Here is a 6,904-nt window from a genome sequence, read left to right as displayed (position 1 = left end):
TTTTCAGAGGATTCCAGCCTGCCTGAATCCTGCAAAGGGGGACAGTGGAGGTAGAGCCCACACCTGGGTAGAACAAGTCAGACCAGGTGACTTGGTGGCAATGAGAACAAAAGAGCATTGCCAGTGAGGACAAAAACCCAGGAGGGAAAGGGGCCAGCTGCTAAACAGTTCCCTCCGCTGGATGGGCTTCTCTTGGAGCAATTTGATGAAAGAATTCTGTTTGTTTATTCTAAGGTAAAATCCCCCTTCTTTGAGGAATTAATCTAACATAAGGAAGCTGTGCCAACCAGAGTATGGTGGGGAGAGCTCATAGCTTCTGCTTGCAGTCTATTTGGGAAGGAATGATCAGGAAGGAAGGACTCTGACAGCTGAAGTCCTAAGGCAGCTTCAGGGGGAGGGGCAAGGGCACAGTAGGAGGGGCCACTTCCCGAGTGAAGATGTAGGAGGGGGTGTGGAGGGGATGGCAGATTTTGTAAACCTGGTGTTCATGATTCCAGGGTAGTTCTTTGCCTCTTCCCTCTCTACAATTTTCTCCTCCTCCCCTCTTAGTTTTTCTAGTGTGCTAATCATCCCTGCAGAAAAGATTTCTTCAAATGCAGGTGGCATGAACTGGACAATTATTACCCTGCCCCCTCCTTATCTCCCATAGCCTACTTAAGATAGATTCACTTGTGTTTGGGTCTTGGAGGCACGAGTGAGTTCTGAGGTGATGTGGTTGAGTCTGAGCATTGGGCTGGAAGAAGCCTTGCAGGACAAGAGATGGCTCAGCTCTGTAACCCAGGCTGCCAGTGAAAACAATACCCAATGATGGGGCAAAAGGAGGAAGGGAAGGATCCTGCCCCTGGTGCAGCAGCTGAAAGTGAGAAGCTGATAATAGTGAGGAGGCTTGAAATGCACCCCATGGTAATAGAGCCGTCTGGCACAAACCTGATGGAAAAGGAGGCCACATCCGGACACATTGTGCAGACATGGGGTGCAGCCTTCCAAATCAATAGTACAGTCCTAGTGGCTCCCTCGGAGAAGGCGACGGCACCCCACTCCAGTACTCTTGCCTGGAAAATCCCATGGACGGAGGAGCCTGATGGGCTGCAGTCCATGGGGTCGCGAAGAGTCAGACACGACTGGGCGACTTCACTTTCACTTTTCACTTTCATGCACTGGATAAGGAAATGGCGACCCACTCCAGTGTTCTTGCCTGGAGAATCCCAGGGACAGGGGAGCCTGGTGGGCTGCCATCTATGGGGTCGCACAGAGTCGGACATGACTGAAGCGACTTAGCAGCAGCAGCAGCAGCAGCAGTGGCTCCCTGGACCTGGAGGCTGGAAGGGCCTCTGATCTGCAGACCAGAGTGAGGAGGAGAACATCCAAGGCCATCTCTTTTTGGCCCTGGTGTGAGAGATGCTCAGCTTTCCCCCAAAGTCCTGGGGAGCTGCACTCTAGACTTTATTAGCTCAGATGGCAGGTTTGAAAGCTTTGTGGGCTCCTGAATGCATGGTGGTACCAGCCAACCTTATAGTACTTATAGCTGGGCACTGTTCTGAGAGATTTTGTCTAAATCATTTCACTGAGTATTCATAACCCCTACAAAATAGGAGTTAGCTCCATTTTACAGATGGGGAAACTGAGGCATGGAAAGTGGGACAGAGCTGGGATTCAAACCCAGCAGTTCTGCTCCAGAGTACCCTTCACTGCTGGGCAGCACTGCTGTGTCGCTCCACAGCTCAAGCCAGAGTAGAGATTTGGCCTTGATTGTCCACTGAGAAATCAAATGTTTTAGAGATGTGGCATATGGGTGTTCAGTTGGTGCAGGTGATGACATGCCATCAGAATTGACTGTCATCTAATATACAGCAGCATGATAGTTTTCTGGAGTTATCTGGAGATTTCCTGTGGGGCAGATGACTGTGTTGGCCTGATCACTGGTTCTTGCCATGGTACTGGCATCTAGGGAGCCCCCACCACTTATTAAAGAGGACTGGGGAGAACTGGAGAGCCTTTTCAGTCCCATGCCTCCCCAGACCTCCTCCTCCTTGCCAAGCACTAGTTGGTGTCCCTGGGGGCCCTTTGACTTAGGAATCAGGTTAAGCAATGCTCTCTGTGAGCCTTGCCCAGTGCTCAGCTTGTATTGCATTGGCATCAAGTCCCTGGCCAGGTCCCAGAGAGATATCTTGGGCCTGGGACAAAGTTACCTCTGGATATACAGGCGCTTACACTGTAGGTAATGCCAAAAGCTTTGGATGAAATATCTAAACTAGCTTACCACCCTTTGGGTATTTCTCTTATTTTATGGATTTATTTCCTTCACCTGTTAAGGATATAGTCTGCCTTTATCCCTGGTCCCTGAGGAATGAAAAGCCAGATAAGTTTTTTGTTTTGTTTGTTTAAAGTTTCTACTCCTGTCTCCTGTGCTGGGCTTAACTGCTCTTGTCACTGGGTCTCTAGCCAACAGGCCCAGGCGGGCAGACTGGAGCTTCTAGTGATGCGTAGATCAAGGTGCAATCACATTCTGATTTCAAAATATATTACAGAGCTACAGTAATCAAAACAGTATGGTACTTGCCTAAAGGTAGATATATGGACCAATGGAAGAGAACAGAAAGCTCAGAAATAAATCCATGCATGTACAGTCAATTGATCTTCAGCAAAGGTGCCAAGAATATGCACTGGGGAAAGTATTATTATTATTATTATTTTACTTTACAATATTGTATTGGTTTTGCCATACAGCAACATGCATCCACCATGGATGTACGCGTGTTCCCCATCCTGAACCTGAACCCCTCCCACCTCCCTCCCCATACCATCCCTCTGGGTCATCCCAGTGCACCAGGCCCAAGCTTCCTGTATTCTGCATCAAACCTGGACTGGCAATTTGTTTCACATATGATATTATACATGTTTTAATGCCATTCTCCCAAATCATCCCCTCCTCCCTCTCCCACAGAGTCCAAAAGACTGTTCTATATATCTGTGTCTCTTTTGCTGTCTCACATACAGGGTTGTCATTACCATCTTTCTAAATTCCATATATATGCATTAGTATACTGTATTGGTGTTTTTCCTTCTGGCTTACTTCACTCTGTATAATAGGCTCCAGTTCATCCACCTCATTAGAACTGATTCAAATGTATTCTTTTTAATGGCTGAGTAATACTCCATTGTGTATATGTACCACAGCTTTCTTATCCATTTGTCTGCTGATGGACATCTAGGTTGCTTCCATGTCCTGGCTATTATAAACAGTGCTGCGATGAACACTGGGGTACACGTGTCTCTTTCAATTCTGGTTTCCTCGGTGTGTATGCCCAGAAGTGGTATTGCTGGATCATAAGGCAGTTCTATTTCCAGTTTTTTAAGGAATCTCCACACTGTTCTCCACAACTAGTGGCTGTACTAGTTTGCATTCCCACCAACAGTGTAAGAGGGTTCCCTTTTCTCCACACCCTCCCCAGCATTTATTGCTTGTAGACTTTTGGATCGCAGCCATTCTGACTGGCGTGAAATGGTACCTCATTGTGGTTTTGATTTGCATTTCTCTGATAATGAGTGATGTTGAACATCTTTTCATGTGTTTGTTAGCCATCTGTATGTCTTCTTTGGAGAAATGTCTAGTTCTTTGGCCCATTTTTTGATTGGGTTGTTTATTTTTCTGGAATTGAGCTGCAGGAGTTGCTTGTGTATTTTTGAGATTAGTTGTTTGTCCGTTGCTTCATTTGCTTTTATTTTCTCCCATTCTGAAGGCTGTCTTTTCACCTTGCTTGTAGTTTCTTTTGTTGTGCAGAAGCTTTTAATTTTAATTAGGTCCCATTTGTTTGTTTTTGCTTTTATTTCCAATATTCTGGGAGGTGGGTCATAGAGGATCCTGCTGTGATGTATGTCGGAGAGTGTTTTGCCTATGTTCTCCTCTAAGATTTTTATAAAAAATATGGAATGCTTCACGAATTTGCATGTTATCCTTGTGCAGGGGCCATGCTAATCTTCTCTGTATCGTTCCAATTTTAGTATATGTGCTGCCAAAGCGAGCATGAAAGTATTATTATTAATAGCACTTACTAGACATTTGGCCAATGAAAGGTACAAGAGAAGAAATGTCATTCAATTCTTGATCAATCAACATCTATTAAACAATGATATAGAAAGAAGTATCCTTGGAGGCTTCCCTGGTGGCTCAGTGGTAAAGAATCCTCTTGCCAATGCAGGAAATGCAGGTTCTACCACTGGTCCAGGAGGATCCCACACGCTGTGGAGCAATTAAGGTTGTACGCCGCAACTACTGAGCCTGTGCTCTAGAGCCTGGAAACCACAGCTACTGTGCCCTTGCGCCACAGCTACTGAAGCCTGCACGCTCTAGAGCCTGTACTGTGCAACAGGAGAAGCCACCACAACGAGAAGCCTGCACACAGCAGCTGGAGAGCAGCCCCCACTTGCCAGAATGAGAGAAAAACCTTCACAGCAACAGACACAGCCCAGCCAAAAATAAATAAATAATTTTAAAAAATTTAATAAAGAAAGAAGTATCCTCATTTCCTTCCCTGTGGAAGTTAAGGAGCTCCGAAAGGAAGACATACTTACATGGGAAGTTCAATATCAGTAATAGAAATGTAACAGTGCAATACAGGAAGGCTATATCAAATGAAGGACATGTCAACAGTTTGCACATCAAGCAGTTCGTAGCATAGCTGATATAGCAAAATGTATTCCTAACGAAGGGATCACAGCAAAATACATTGCCAGCATGACTGGCACTATGAAGAATCAGGTCAGGAGTTCAGAGAAGAGAACTAGCTTCAGTTGTTGGGAATGGGTTTTGGAAGAGATGTGTCTGTCGTGGATATTTGCAGGGATTTGACTCCCCTGTGCCCATTCTCCTTTATTTTTGAAACAACTCTGATTTCTTTCTAAGAAGCACTCCTCCCCCTCCATCAGCCCAGGAACTGTAGGTAGGGTTACAGGTGGGAGCATCTAATTTCTTACTCTTTCCCCCAATAATAAGATAGGTCCAGGATGAATCTGTGATGCCAGCCAAGGAACACATGCAGTGTCTGCTGGGGCTATTAAGAGAGAGGAAATTTCTGTTTCTCACTGGACTTGAACCTGGAGTTCACTTTGCAATGCAAACCTCTTGCCACCACAGATGCAGAGTCTCTAAGAGTGGTGCCAATATGGAGGCAGCAAAATCAAGAGATGACAGCAGGCACTAGTGACTTCATACAAGGTCCTAAATCAAGCCATGCTTAAAGACACACCTATCCCCTGGACTTTTCCTCTGTGCAGTCAATACATTTTCTTTCTACTTATATGAACTTGGGTTGGTTTTCTTGGAACAGAAATCATATAGTTACAATGAAGACCTTAAACTAGATTTGAGTGAATGGAGATGAATGAAGAGGGCAACACAGACTGTTGTTGCCATATGAACCAGGGTTGACGAGAGTAAGGGAGTAGTATCCATGGCCCTGTGTGGAAACCTATTGGGAAAGAGGGTCTTGGTGGACAGCATAGAAAATACCCTGCAAGAGAACATGAGTTTTCACTTCTCTGGGTACATTTATCTATATGGACAAACCCAGTGGGATTACTGGAAAGCGTGGTGTGTAATGGAAGGACAGAGATAAAGAGAGAGGAAGCTCTAAAAATAATGGAATAACAACACAAATGTTCACTGAACACTTTACTACATGCTAGGCGCTATGCTAAGCGTTTTTCCCCATTTAATCCTTTCGACAGCTAAGAGTATTATTGTTATTTCTCCATTATATAGATGAGGAAACTGAAGCACTAAGAATTTGCCCCAACTGACCCACTCAGCAAGTGTCAGAGGTGGAATTTCAACCTGCAAACCCAAGGTGACTAGATCCTCCATATTTTACCTGCCCTCTTCTGCTTCAACAGATGTGGCCTCTGCCTTGGGGCAGGCATGGGACAGCATGGTGTTGAGGGAAGGAAAGGCTGCAGCTATTGCCAAAAGGGGCCATGAGAGAATACAGAATTCAAATCGTTTTTTCCCAGAGCTGCTCCTGATTTGACAGTTTGTTCATAGGCCCTCGGTTTTTAAAACATCCGTGGCTGAACAAATGCTGGAACTCTGCCCCCCCCCCCCCCCCCCGCCCTCAATTAGCAGCAGTCCTTGGGACCAGTAGGTGACTCCAGGTGACTGCTCCCGCTCAGGTCTGACAAGATCTTGAACCTGCTAGAGACATGTAGAGGGGAACAATCTCCTGAACAAGCCCCCTCACTGGCCCCATCTCTCCTCCTCCCTCTTTCCGGCTCTGTATCTCCTTCCCTTCAATTGCCTCAGGAAAAGGAAAGAAGAAATGTTTTCTAAAAAGAAGTTTAATGAAACCAAACGCTTATATTTCCTCTATTGACATTGGATTTGTGCTTCTCTGGCCCAGCCATTTGGGACAAGTCTTTAACCACCTCTCTTCGCCCAACGGTCTAATGTAAACAGACCATAGAAAAATAAACTTTCCCCCCAAATATTATCTTAGGCCTCATTTTATCTTGCTTCCTTGAAAAGGAATGTGGGTTTTAGTTTGGGCAGGGCTGGAGAGGGCTCCACACCCCCATTATCCCCAACATGGTCTGTTTCCCAGAGCACTTACTATCTATCCCATTCCCATGAGGCCTCACGCAGGTCCATCTCTTCTCCAGTTCTTGTTCATTCACCTGTGATATGGACTCCAAACACCTGTCTATAAGATTGCTGTAAGACAGGGGTCCCCGAACTGCAGGATCTAATGCCTGATGATCTGAGGTGGAGCTGATGTAATGATAATAGAAATAAAGCGCATAATAAATGTAATGCACTTGAATTATCCAAAACCACCCGCACCCCCTAGTCCCCTGTCCATGGAAAAATTGTCTTCCACAAAACCAGTCTTTGGTGCCAAAACGTTTGGGG

The 6,904-nt window shown here is 45.6% G+C and overlaps 1 non-coding gene across 1 annotated transcript; it reads right to left on the bottom strand.

Moving 5' to 3' along the window:
- Positions 1–3,919: 3,919 nt before the first annotated feature.
- Positions 3,920–4,026, bottom strand: LOC139186036 (U6 spliceosomal RNA). The gene has a single exon (XR_011569605.1). It is a non-coding gene; the product is annotated as a U6 spliceosomal RNA (small nuclear RNA).
- Positions 4,027–6,904: the final 2,878 nt, after the last annotated feature.

This window comes from Bos indicus, chromosome 11 (genome assembly GCF_029378745.1).
Source record: "Bos indicus isolate NIAB-ARS_2022 breed Sahiwal x Tharparkar chromosome 11, NIAB-ARS_B.indTharparkar_mat_pri_1.0, whole genome shotgun sequence".
Lineage (NCBI taxonomy): Eukaryota > Metazoa > Chordata > Mammalia > Artiodactyla > Bovidae > Bos > Bos indicus.
Note: the sequence above shows the minus strand (reverse complement) of the source record. Positions and strands in the feature narration are given on the sequence as shown.